The sequence below is a fragment of the Lissotriton helveticus genome, chromosome 4_1 (genome assembly GCF_964261635.1).
Source record: "Lissotriton helveticus chromosome 4_1, aLisHel1.1, whole genome shotgun sequence".
Taxonomy (NCBI): Eukaryota; Metazoa; Chordata; class Amphibia; order Caudata; family Salamandridae; genus Lissotriton; species Lissotriton helveticus.
In genome coordinates, this window is record NC_136063.1 from 397,342,514 (window position 1) to 397,356,997 (window position 14,484).

At 43.6% G+C, this 14,484-nt stretch overlaps 1 protein-coding gene across 2 annotated transcripts in view; it reads right to left on the reverse strand.

Moving 5' to 3' along the window:
- DCAF13 (DDB1 and CUL4 associated factor 13) overlaps positions 1 to 14,484 on the reverse strand; it is a 383,567-nt gene that overhangs the window by 284,900 nt on the left and 84,183 nt on the right. Inside the window, exon 1 of one of the 2 annotated variants that reach the window (XM_078686900.1) lies at positions 7,998 to 8,150. The exons of the other annotated variant lie outside the window; for it this stretch is intronic. The gene's annotated coding sequence lies outside the window, so the exon portion shown is untranslated. Of the gene's footprint in view, positions 1 to 7,997; positions 8,151 to 14,484 lie in introns of those variants that run through there. 2 annotated transcript variants of the gene reach the window in all.

A 14,484-nucleotide genomic window follows, 5' to 3' on the forward strand; every position in this document is an offset into this window, starting at 1 on the left:
CACTCGTTGCATTTCACCGTCCTCTGTCTTAACTGGATGCACTTCTCGTAACGGGTTCTGTCTCTCCATGTAAAATGGTTTACTTTCTGGGGGTGAGACATGAACAAAATGCGGGTTCAGAAACGTTCTATATTTGTGGCGCTGTTCTAGAATGACACTAATTAAATCGGTACCTAGACCTCTCCATCTATACTGGAGTAACTCGTTCAGGATATCATGTAACGGACCTGGATCAGAGTGCTGACCCTCATACGAAGTAATGAGGTGTTGGATCATATACATACCCACCAATCGTTGCTCGGCTGGGGGCAATTTCAGAAACATTTGTGCCACTATTTCGTCTGGAAAAGTGGTAGAATCAGTAATCCATCGGACTGCTGATCGGGCTAGTTCCTGCTCATGCATGGTACTTAATTCACTGTAACCGATTCGTGATTTCAGAATGTAATCGGTAGCTTGGAATACTTGTTCTAGGGAACCTTGTTCTGGTGCTGAATGATGGAAAATTGACTTGTGTTCTAGGCGTAAATGGCGATCTGGAAATCTAGATTTTCCTACATACGCTATCCTGGCGGTATTCTCGTCGTCTTCCTCTTCAGGATCAGAGTTACTTTCTTTCTCGCTTACTTGTGCTGCTTTACGTTGTTCGTGTATCTTTATTATTTCTCTACGGATTTTCTTGTACATACTCTCCATGGCACTAATGGTATTGTGCTTACCCTCGGCTATATTATCACTCCACTTTGTCAGGATTTTCATTTCGGCCTGATCTTTAGACGGGTAGTCTTGTTCTCTTATTAGACAGTTAATTAAAAACTTTAATATCATACGCTGGATCTCAGCTTTCCTTTGAGACATGGCATCACTAATACTTTCTGGATCATCCCCTGTACGGATGAAACGATAGATTCTGTCTAGATCTTCTTTCATATTGGGTAGGGTGACTAGATACTCGGTCACCCTCCTTACGCGTACTGAATATAAAACCATATTATTCTCGCCTGGGACTGGGTCATAGGCACATTCGCCAAGGGCTTGCCTGATTTCTGCGACAGACTTATTACTCTTGGGAGTACGCTGTGATGCTTGAGCATGTAATTAGAGTGCTGATAAACGCTTGCGTGGCGGCGGGGTTTGAGGAGGACCTCCTCCTGCGGCCCCTAGACTAGAATCGTCGACTGATATTCTTCGTGGCGGAGCGGGAAATTGAAATGCTGGCTGGACCGGGGGTACCGTAGCAGGTACTGCATGGGGTGCCCCGGTGTCTGGAGAAGCAGGATGTGCCTGATTTACTGGGACTGGCGGAGCGCGAACAGGATTTGCATATTCAGGGACTGTGTCGTCCAGATAGGACGAAATAAAAATATCAGCTGCGGTCGGTTTGTGACGTAGCTTGGTCGGAACTAATGGTGGCGGGAAATTACTGGATGCCTCTGGGGTCGCTTTTGGCAAGCCCTCGGCAAGAAGAGGGTACATACCCTTAATAAGGGCATTCCTCTGTCTGTCTCTCTGTTCAGTTTTGACTTGTTCACCTATCTCGATTAATTCTTTTTCTTGGGCTCGTTCTAAGGATTCTCTACTTAATTCTGACTTTCTGATTTCTTTTTCGGTTCTTTTATGAGCTTCTTTGCGCCATAACTCGATGGCATCTTTCTGTGACTGTCTGGCTTTCTTTTTCCATAATGCCTCTTCTACTCGCATGATGCACTCAGTATCCCATGTACCCGATACGGGCCATCTATACTTTTCTTCTAACTGTTTGGTATACTCTACCCATAAATCTAGATACAATATGGCGCTTATGCCATGTTTCTGATACATAAAGTGACCTGGACTGTCCCTGGGCGGGACGGGAACTGCTGCTTCCAGCAGACCCTTTCTAGTTTTTAACTGACGTAACTTGGAAAATATGGGCATGACTGAACTGTAATCTAGACACAATACAATACACAATGAACACGATACTTATTCCCCATTCATACCACGACATTAAAATACATAAAAAACATTTAAAATAACAGTTCGAACAGAATACTACCTGGAAATATTGAGAACAGAACACATAAATTTTCTCGAGAACAGAAACTGACTAGAACAGAAACTAGATGCACTGCTGAAACAGTACGAAACTTACCGGTCTCGTAAAGAGACACGTCAGGACCCGCATCCACCGACGTGGACACTTCGTTTGTGGGACTGTGTACCACCAACCCACAGACCAGAGTCAATTAAATTGACCCTGTCTAGATACCACCCCAGTAACGGTACTCACCGGGCAGCAAGAACGGAAAGCCTCAGACTGGACTGGACTGCTACGACGACGGACGACGAACTTCGGACTTCGGACTTCAGTTACGGGTGGACCTCCGGATACCTCGGACCTTGGACTCTTGGCTTGGGCTCTGGTCGGGACTCGCCGCGTTCCTCCACCGTCTCGTCTGGATGCTGGACCGCCTCCTCCGTCTCCTCCGTGGGCCTGAGGGATACTTGAGCAGAAATATCTGCCACTGCGCAGAAGAGTTCCGTCACGACTGCAGAGGGTCAGGGGGTCGGCGTGGCTTCACCGACGCGTGGGGAAAGGGCAAGTCCCTATTCGGGCGCCATTATGTGGTAAATAAATAAATAATACCCTATTTTTGAGTGCATGAATGAATAACAGATAGCTCAATAAAATAAGAGTCAAGATTCGAGGTAGTGGGAGTTTTGCAGGTTTATTACAGCATAAGGACAGGATCAGGACAACCTGCACAGGAATAGGATGGCAGCGCTGCCGGGGGCAGGATCTGGACAAGGGAAGGAATAACTTTTAATAACAAAACATGAGCATATATACATAACGCAAACACATAGCATTACATTGCAATAGGCGTAACAGTGGGTGGAGCAGTAGGTGTGACGCGTAGCAGTCGCGAAAGATAAGGGTGAGAAGAAGGTGTAATCAGGGCGTATACATAGACATGTGATGCAAACGTAACAGAATATGTCATGAATGGGGCGGAAACCATGGAGGGGGCTACCTGAGGAGCCGGGACCTCTAACCTAGTGGTGCGCGCAAACTGGCAATGACGTATTACTAGGAGAAGCTGGGGGCTATGAACTCTGTGCTAGGAGCAGAGACTGAAGTCTGGAGGGTCGGAGCGACATGTACCTAAACCCTATCTAGTATCTGATGTTTAGGGAACATGTTGATATAAACTAGAAGTCAAGAGGGGAAAGGCTAACAGACTCTAAGACTGGAGCATGCATTATTCTATATGTAGTGCATGATGAAGAATATTAAATGACCATTAAATACAGTATTCTCTAACATGGAGACGTGAAGGCTAGACAATGACGGAAACTATTGATGCGATTCAGTAGCTTTAGGAATGCAGGGAAGGAGGGCTGAACTGATAACTGGAATCATAACATAGTCTTGGCAGACTCAGAGGCAGAGCCAGGCTGGACCGGGCACTGCGAGGCAGGAAGTAAGTGAAGGGTCGAGGATACAGGTGGGGGCTGTATCGCTCCTCAGCGAGGCTTCAGGAGACAGGAGCTGAATCTAGTGTCCAGGCCCTTTTGAGGCCTAGAAACGGGGACTTTATAATAGAATAACGTGCACACTGAGAAACGTGGCAACGTAGCTTTACATAGGCCTGATATTCGTAGTATTCACGAGGACTGGAAACTGGCATACTAGAGGTGGACACAACTGTAATGGCGTCATTAATCGGACATGGGGAGTACATATGCATATTTAATCATGCACACATAACATATGATGGACGACACGTAGGGACACAGAACATGGCAAAATTTACTTTTCCACAGGATACCCGACCCCACACACAGATCATAAGATTTTTCCTAGCGCATGCGTACTTCGTACGCATTTGCTAGGCAAAACCTAAAAACAGGTCCCGAAATGGGTCTCTATCGGACTCTCCATTTTTGTCCTCACCCTCAGTGGAAAAAAAAAATCTTACCTCTGCAGTTGTACCACCCTTCACTGCCTTGGAGGTAATTTCAAAGAAACTCGTTATAGTTCTTTTACAGTCTCATCATTTCAAAACTGAAGTATTTTCAATATTATAAGCACCAAAGCCATAGTTGTTGCTTATGTATCTTATGAAACTAACAACCATTGACAAAGCCAATAGTCCTGGCTTGTTGTAGGTAATCTTACTTATTGTATTATATATCTGAATTCACTCCCACAGAAGCAGCAAAATACCAGCCGGGCGGCACACTATGCTAAGCACAGATTTATAGCTTACTTGTTTTAAGCCATGCCCCTAACTTGCATCGGCCACACCCTTTAAGAGACACCCCCACCCCCAGTTTTTTCATCCAACTTAAAGCCCTGGCCCCAAGACAAGAGTACCTCTAAAACCGCACGCACACACAAACCGCTTCCTATATAGGATAACTAGTACGACACTGCCACTACTATGTGGTTTAGAGAAGAAACGAACATTAGGGGTTACTGGGAGTATGTTTTTGTGATCGGGATGCTGGTGTCGAGCAGGCGGCCTCTGTAGAAAAACGTACTTATTTTCTAAACGAGATTGCTTTGACTGATAGCAGTGAACTAACATGCGGGATGCTAGGACCCACCTTATATGCAGCATGACTTTTAAAAAAAAATTTAAAAAACAGCAGAGCATATGATTAGCCTTTGCGTGAAGAACTCTGATCCGCCGAGGACTGCTCACGCTCTGCCAAATTAACAGCCAGTTGATGAACCATCAAGAAAGAAAGGACTCTAAATGCGTGTATTTTGCAAAGTGAGCTCTTATAGGAGGAAGTTATTACCCTGTCTACCGCTGTAATGCCCCTTGGTTCGGCCCCCCACTCCCCAGAGGGAGGGGGATAGTGGCTGGACCGGGGGTCTCAGTGGAGGCCACCCCCGGGAAGCAGAGCCCGAACACCAATGGAGAGGATTGGCGGGAGATAAGGGAAGGGAGACAAGGAAGGAGAAAGAGCGGGCCCACCAGATAATAGGGATGGGCCGGCGTAGTCGTAAATCTAGGGTTAGGAATGTGGGAGGGAGATAGGGGTATTTAAAGGTGGGCACCGGGCACAAGGCCCTCTTTCTCCGGGGAATTTTGTCAGGAGAAGACCCACCCGCTGAGGAACATGATTTCAGGGGGGGGCCTGGAGAAGGAGGTGAGATTTGTCGCAGAGGCATAGGGGACTTGCAAGAGGTCCTTTGATTCGGAAGAAGAGACAGCAGGCGGAACTTACAAAGCAATTCAAGAATAGTACAAAAAGCAGGTTGCGAAGCGGGCACAGACCGCAAACTGGCAGTCATGACCCAGGGGGTCACTGGCAAGCTCCCCGAGCTCTCTGTATTCAGGTGAACCGGAAGTAAACAATTACACAACAGAGGGCAGAGCCTGTGACATAGAGGAAGTTGGGGTACCGGGTACCGGGGCACCTCACAGAGATGGGTGGGGGAACAGCCAACCAGGTTTGGCGGGCAGGAAGCACATCGACTTGCCCAGGTAACAAGAGGGTACGCACCGGAAGGGAAGAGGCCCCGGGCTGGGGTGGGCACAGACGCTTACCCGGAAGGAAATGTGTGGACACCGGAAGTGAAAGGTCACCCGGCCGGGTGGGAACCCGATGGTTACCCGGGAGTGAGTGGACACCGGAAGCAAAAGGGCGGTCCGGTTGGGTTAAAGCAGACGCTTACCCAAGTAGTGTGTGGGAACCGGAGGTAAAAGGTTACACGTTCGGGCTGGAAGCAGAAGCTTGCCCGGAGTGAAAGGAAAAGGTGCGTCCACAGGTGATGGGTTACCGGGGCAAAGATAGCTGCACTGAATGTAGGGCACAGTGCAGAGCAAATGTGGTTAAGGACGGTGATAGGTCACCTTGGGAAAGATAGCTGCACTGAATGTAGGGCACAGTGCAGAGCGGATGGTGTAAGGACACAGGCTCGCCAGACAAAAATAATGGTGTGTAAAGGATCGCTTGTAAGTTGGAAATGTCTAATAAACTGCGGCCTCAATTCTTCCATAAACAGAAACTTGTGTGGTCTGAATTTATTGGGTTTCGGGTGGTGCGACCATGTGGGGGGTGCCTCTGCTGTGCCACTGCGGAACTTCGATATGGTTTGCTTCAAAATAGGAACCTGAAAGCGGGCACAGCTTCCTCTCATGCTACCTTTTGTTGCTGCCCCGTATATGACTCCGGTGACCACTGGCACCTTCCACCTCCCAAGAGCCCCCACCGCGGCCTTACGTTCCAGTGGAAGACACCTAGCCATGCTCACAGACCGGTTGAGCTTCAACCGATATGGCTGCCTCTGGTCCTCCGAGGACTCGTCCATGTACCACGCTTCCACCATGTTTGCAGCTCTGTGTATGCAAATAAAAGCCTGAGTCGCATGGCAGAGGAATAGAGCTTCTTTCAGCCCGCCCTAAATGGGGAGGAGCCTCCAACACACCATACCCTCCCAGCGGTTGTCGGACTCTTAATTCCACGCGAGACAAAGTTAAGCAAGCACCAAATTCGCAAAGAGAGGTGGAATTGTCATCGAAATCATTGTCAAGTAAGTCACACATGAGAAATGTTAAACAACCATTTCCAATGCAATAGGACTCGCATTTACACGAGACCTATTGCTCTGCAAATGGTAGTGATCACGGACTACGGGAGGCAGCACGGACAACGTTATTGCGAAGGCACGGTAGGCATGACAACAACGGGAGGGACGGCGGGGGGGAGGTTATTTGAAGGCACGGACAACGGGACGGGGGGAGGGAGTAAAGAAGGCACCAAAGCACGTGGTGCCTGCAGTAAGACAGCCGCCATTGTCAAAGTAAATAGTGCTCACCCACTACATAAAGCATGATGTTTTAGGAGTGAAGTAAAAGATCCAGTCCTTATGGGCGGCAACAAATGGAGACAGGGAGGTACCGAGGCAGGACTAAAAAGACTCATAATGAATCGGAAGCCAGCGTTTACCGAGGACATTGACATCGGTCAATTACAAATATGGGCGGAGAGTGGGCGTGGCTTCCACAGCACTTCCACACATACCCTATTACAGCATGCCTCGCAGAGCGAGCTGCACATGCGTGCTGCAAAGCTTTGGAATAGGCCCTAAAGAAACCGGTTTCACTCTGGGTGTAGTGTAGACACATTAGTAATACCCGCTATCCCTCATATTTTAGCAAACTAGCATACTTTCATTGTACTTGTTTAACATATGTGTTAACAGTTTTCATGCATTCTCGAAGCAAAGTCAAAGAGTTTTCTGTTGACAATAAATGTATGTCTTTTCTTTCAGGAAATGGAAGCACCTAAAAATAATGGCTCTAGTTAACTTACTGCTCATAGTAAGCAAAAATGTATGTCATGTTCTAAAAAACGTGACATAATCAATTTGTTTATTAAATACATTGTGGCTGAACTGGTTCAGATGAAGCATATAAGGAAAGATGATAAACTTGAGGACGATGTGCGAGCGTGGTCCGTGATGATTGCAGATTTGAGAGATCCTCAAGATGGAGGGGTAGAGGAAGGAAGTGATTCACAATTAACTCCGGAATAGGTACTGGGAAGAGGAATCTAAAAATAGACACAAGGTACTGCACTTCAGTTGATGGTTATCAAACGCCTGGTGAGAATATGGACAAAAGACATAAAGACACAAAAGGGTGGGTGGGAAGGAGGAGGGAAGTTTAGGTTGAAGAAAAAATGTTATAGACATTATTACAATGGTGTAAAATTGAAATCTGACCCTGTAACAAAAAAAAGCATTCTGGATGTTATATATCCTATGTGAAGTACACTTCGAATATTCTGTAAAAATGCCAATAAAGTGTTTTTTTTTTTTAAAAAGTAAACCGTCATTGCCAACTATTAAAACTATGTCATCTATGTAAAAAAGTACAAGAACACATTTTCTGCCAATTCTTGATTTGTCCTAGCCTTTACACCTTCGGTCCTTCAATATTATTTGCATAAAATGTTACGAGTATAGGAGCCATGACCCTGCCTTGACATACCTGCTCTGTTCTAAGCCAGTATTTCAGGACATTCAACCCCAACACCCAGGGCCATATCCTACTCTTGTGTTTAAATTCTGCCGCAAGTGTTTCAAGAAGTTTATTTTGGACAGATGTAGGCCCATCATATCAAAGATTCGCCATCATTTACTCCTATTGAAACAAAGAGCATACAGAGGATCCATTAATGCCAAATGAAGAGATTCACTGGAACCAACAGTATATTTATTGATCAATAAATTAAGCTTAGTCACTGCTCCACCGGTTCCAAACAATCCTGAAAACAAAATTGGGATAATGTCAAAATAGCTACACCTTGAGCCCACAAATACATTCCAACACAATTCTGCTCACTATCTTGACTATAGACTATGATAAAACACTCTGGATAGTATGCCAAATTGGTATTTTCAGGACATTTATGATAACATGGAGCAGCGCTAAATTAATTTTAAACAAGTCTTTAGGGAGTTCATTGGTCCAGCTGCCTTGCCAGATGGGCATAAAAGCAAGGCCTCCAGTACCTCTTGTAGCGAAAATGTGAGATCTCATCACAACTTACTATCATTGATAAATAGTCAAAAACATCTTTGGTGTTGTAAATGGTAGAGAAATATCTTATACCCAGGTCTGCGACATACATACGCCAACACACAGATTCATTGTGCACATAGTTTTATTCTTGTCGCCAATTAGGTGTTTCGGCTCATAAAAAGCCTTGGTCACATCATGGAAGCACCATTTTGATTTCATTTTATACACACTCATCTTAATTATACATCACAGTGCGTATAGAAAACATAGTACAAATACTGCCACTCAATATTTAAACGTCTGCGTAAACACGTTCATTCACACACGATTGCTAGAATTGCAGTAAATACTAATAATGAATTACTGGGATTAAAATTGGGCTAGTGTTTCAGCATCATCAAAATCAAGCCCTAGTGGGCAGCACTACAAATTTGAAATTCATTCAGACAAACATGCATAAGTACAAACGTGAAACCGGGACATAATCTTGTGCGGTCTATACAGCAGAACCATACTGGATGTGAAACATGTCATCCAGCTTGTCCAGTGCAACATTAACATTTTTGTATGTCAACATATGAAAACAAACAAATAAATAAAAATTAAGTGATGCCTAACAGTAATACAGCCCAAGTGGGCACAGTCTGCATTTGACACCTTTGAATACCATTCAATATCCAAATCAATGAAGATCCTACAAAGACAATTACATGTTTTCCATATGATAATATACTCTAAACGGCTTATGACGCATCCCATGTCTCCATGAGCGGAGAGCGACACCTCAAAAAAGCAAGAAAAGGCGACTGGAGGAAAATAAGAAAAGAAGATTTGTTGGCCTATCACTCCTTATTTAATCTATAAATGTGTATGTAGCTCTTCATTAATGTTGATCCCTCCTGGACATTTACAATCTAATCTATGAATGTAAGTGGATTTCAGTTTTCTAAGATCCTTTTCCCAATCTCCACCCCTGACTGTTCGTCCTAGGTACCTCATTTATAATATAATTGTAGTGTAGTTCCTATTATCCCAATAGGCTCTGCGCATTTGAATAATACCTCCAATAGTATAGACCTAGACCAGACGTTAACTAGGTCTTCTACTGTCGATATTAGACTTAAAGTTTTGGGTTTGCCAGCTAGCTCAGAGTTCACTAGAAACTTTCTCGAATAGGCAAGGAGGAGTTGAACCTCCCTGGATAGACAAGAAGGGATTTAGTTTCTGACAACCATAGAACATGACAACTTGGCTCTCCCCTAATCAAGAGTGTATCTCTAGAGTCGTGTGAAAACAAAAGACAACTTATTTTACTCAGTCAGTACGTGCATTCTTAGTTTCACCAGATTGTAGAGAAAAGGAAGAGACGGGCGTGTTCAATAAAAGATGTTATTTATTGATCAGTCTCTTTTCTCGTACAAGAGAAATGGATCGATATTATCGCAATACTTATGGTTAAGTAAAGTTCATACAATAAAAGCAGAATTATAAAATAATACTGTAAAAACATTGATATGGTTTCTAAGCCATACGTTATTTAAAATGGACAGAATAGATACATACATATAAACATTTGACTAATCGTACTCAACTGGTGCTTCTAACTACGCCTACCCCAGTGTACCTGACCTAAGCCTAATACGTGGGCGGGGATAGAAAGTAGCAGTTTAAGTTAAGTTTGTTTTGCCAAGTGCCTGACTCAAGAATTCTCTGCAAGGGGTTATTCAGTTCCGTACCTTGAATCTAGGATGATTGAGGGATGGTATCTCTCATCTTTGGTCTCGATATTCCAGGCTGCCTGCAAGGGATGCTCGGAAGCGCCGGAGCGGGATTTCTCGGCAGGAGAAAGGCAGCGTCTCGTTCTCAGCGCGTCAGGAAGGCGGGGCAGCGTCAGTGGGCTTCGCTCTCTGCTGAGCTTCGGCAAGTCTCGCTGCTCCGATCTCGTCACCACCGCGTGTGTTTGCTTAAGGCAATATCGGTAATATTTATACCTGTAAGGTGCCGAGATTGACGTAAGGATGGACATAGATACGTCAATAAGGATGTCATACGAGCTGGTCGTTAGCACATTCTTTTACTGAAGTTCTTTGAGAAAACAAAACAATGGCCGCAGGGATTTTCCCAGGTTGTCATAGGTTTGATTTGTTTTCAGAACTCCGTATGCCTTATCAGGGGCTGGAGGAATATTGCTTGCCTAATTAGATGGCAAGCGTTATGACCTAATCAGATAACGCGCTCCTGTGCCGTGGTCTGGCGTAATCAGATAACGGTTTCTGCATCATGGGATGGCTGCTAGTTAATTAGTTAACCAGAATAGGGTCAGGAATAGGGGGATCGATACAGAACCTATAGGAATACATCACACCCACTCCACGCTAACTATGGCCATATTTACGAATCTAGGCATAGTAAAACATACTGTAGAGTATCGTGTATACCTTACCACCCCAAAATACACATAATGCATTTTGAAATTATGTAACATACGGGAAAAAAATAGTCATATGTACTATATGCACTCAAGCAGTAGAATAATGCTAAAATAATCACGCATATGTATACATTATTAGTAATTGAATATTAGAATTACACATGAAATGGCTCTTAATACAGAAGAAAAGTTCGAGACCACTTCATCACAGGTCAAAAATATTTATGAACATACCAGCGGGCAGCTAATGTCTATAAAGTTTCTAAAAATAGAAATTAGTTCTCTAAGAATAGTTCTTACTTTAAGCAGAAGAAAAGTGTCCCGTAAAATTAAAAAAAATATTTTGGGGCTGCTAAAAAAATTGCTGTCCGTGGACTGGAGGAAAAGTTGATCTTGCTACTTTATTATTAAAGTTGAAGGCCAAATTCAAGGTGTCGGGAACGCCGTGTGCTAGCTTGTTCAAGAGTCATTATTTCTGCTCTGGTGAGAACATCATATCATTGAGACTGCGGAAAAAGCTGTCAACAGCTTCCTGTGAGAGTTCCACTAACTCGGAAAAGGATGTAACCATGCATTCATGTGCATGATTGTCTCCATTGACGTTTTGAGTAGTATTGCTGACAGAAGGTTGTACCTGATCGATGCTGCTTTCATCTTGATCTTCACTACCCCTTAATCGTAGTGGTGAAGTTTCCACAAATGCCGTCATCAGGATTGGCAGCCGTTGAGGGCAGCACAATGCATGAGCCTTTACCGGACCCAACAATGTTTCTGCATCCATTGGCGCATCCGATTGTAGCGTCAGACAGGTGTCCAACACGCATTCTTCTCCGCACAGCATGCACCTTAGTACAGGTAAAACACATCTTTGCCATATCGGCCGAAATGAAAGAAACCAAGTCATGTTCAGGTCTCTAAGCCGGGTTAGTCCCAGGATTTTTGATATTCGGTCCCGGTATCCAATGGCTCGGATTGTTTCTTCCCTTGTCGCGGGTGTTTTGTCTGTGACATGGTTTGCCATAACGAAATATAAGGACTAAGAATAGGATTCCTGCAATTAGTCCCAAAATGAGGGGAACTCCTCCAAAAATCGAATGGACGAAGTCTGGAAAAATATCCAGTATGGCTTTGAATGGTGTTAATGCCATCGAAAATACTGTCTTAAATACATTTGAGACTCCACTGGTATCAGAAATATTTAAGATTTCATTCAGGATTTCTGCGAAATGTATGGGGGAATTAGTTGATAATAATGAGTGAATCTCTGCAGTCGTCCTTGCGACTAGGAGATCATACGTTTCTTTTGATGACGTGAGCCTGGTCGGCGTCTGAAGAAGCACTGTTTTCATTCTGCTTAAAGTATCAACTCGAATAGAAGTAATTTTCAAGTTAGGCCATGCCCTTGTCTCCCTGTCTGGAAAGGAGCTGGGGAACAATAAGCGTCCACAGCACATGACCTTCGCAGTCGTACTAACGAGATAAGGAACCCCGGGCAGTAGACTACAACATCTGCGATCCACAATTAGAATGTAACTCCCGTTATAGAGTCTTTTAAAGAATGGTTCTATCTCTGTTGCAGGTGTGCCTAGCTGGTGACATGAAAGGTTATTTGAATTCCCTTCACAGGCTCCATGCAAACTAATTCCATTACACAGAAGTGTACCGCCTCACACAATTATTGCCACTAAGAAACACTTTCTGTCCTTTATTACTGACACATGCATGTGAATAGGGCAAGTTCCATGTTGTCTTAATGTACCCTTTACCCAATTTTTCGTACATGCCAGCCTGTATATATTTTTGGCAGTATTGAAACCTGAAAGTAGATATCGGAATATTAATTATCCCATGTATTATCCATTCAATGACAGGTCGTTCTGACATTGTCAATGGTAATCTCTCGAGTTTCTCAATGCTCAGGATTGTATAATCAGCACCCTTTTGTGCCATACTGATTTGTTTATCAGTAAGGTTAAAGATATTGAATAGTGACGTTCTGTTGATTAAACGCCAAGGCACATAGCCTGAACGCAGATTTTGTAACGTCCAGCCAAGCTGTACAATAGAACGCAATTGAGACTGACCGTGTTGTAACAACAGTAAGTCTTGCGATATTATGTCGATTGCTGATGACACAATGCTGTCCAATGAAAAGATTCTGGAGGACAGAGTCATTAACCCATTGTCCACTACAGAAAGCGATTTTTCCAAATTAATACGGTCAATTTCCCGTATACTTTCTGCTGTCTCAATTTGAGTTATCTTCCAGGCCTCGTTGTAAGCTGCATATATAGAGGCTGCTATGAAGCGTTTTTGACGCTGTTTGCGCGGTCCCATAATGAAATCACGCAAGTCAGCACCATCAGTAAGTAAAGTTAGGTGTTGCTTAATCTCTGTCAGTGTGGAAGTTTGTAGCCATTGAAGGCAGAGTTTGCCCACACTGTAGGTGGTGATTATCCCTGGGTGTTGTCTTTGGGAATATCTAGGGTCTGGCCTGGTCAATGTGAACCCCTGTGTTTTGTTCAGGAATCTGTCTTGACAGTTATTAGTATCTGTGGGCCAGATCAACCATTGTTTCCAATCAGGATTTGTTCTGTTTTGGTTTAATACAAAGTTTACGTCTATCTCTTCATCTGCAGAGTTATTGCTGTTCATTGTTGGTTTTGGAATAGACGGTTTATTTAAGTCTTTGATTTTGGCTAATCCAAGACAGGTAGTTTGTTGAATAGTTTCATTCAAGAATATAATTTGTTCTGGGATCATGCATGCTCTAAACAATGATTCTATACCTTGTACTTGCCATTCTTTTGTACCCCAAACACTTTTTACTTCAACATTTTTGTCCCAATAATCAAAACCAAATGTATTCATTTGTTCAAAAAAATGAGTCCGAATATATCAATTTCGTGTTTGTAAGCATGGTTTTTGTTCCTGTCCTATTTGACAATTTGAAATAAAATGTTTCAGCATTACTTGTGTTGAACCCTGAAAAGTATGAATATTTGTCATAAAAGGTTCTTGAGCTTCCTTTTGGAGGGGTTGCACAATGTTCCCATTGATTATAATTTAAAACATTTCTAGGTTGTGCTGATTTATGTAAAAAATGGTTACCATAGTGGTTGTAGCAGTACATACTGTCATAATTAGATGAACCCTGCAAATAATCATGTTTGGTAAATTTAGCAGACATCACTAGGTCAGACATCATGTCATTAATACTTTCAAAGTCCCAATCATCAGCAAATGAGTTTGGTTTTACAAAGTCACTCAACGAGATCTTGATTTGGTGTGGATATTTTGAGGATTTCAACCGGACCATAGATTTCATAGTCAGTATTGTCCCATGCTACCCCACCCGGTATAGGATTGGCTGTGAAGTTGACTGAAGAAAGTTCTCTTCTCGACGTGTGAAGACGTGTGTGGCTTGAGGATCAAGTTGATTTTCTGGCTTGCTGTGTCCATTTTTGCATATTTTCCCTCAATGAAGCGTCCCAAACATAGTATCATGATGAGCCAAAGTAT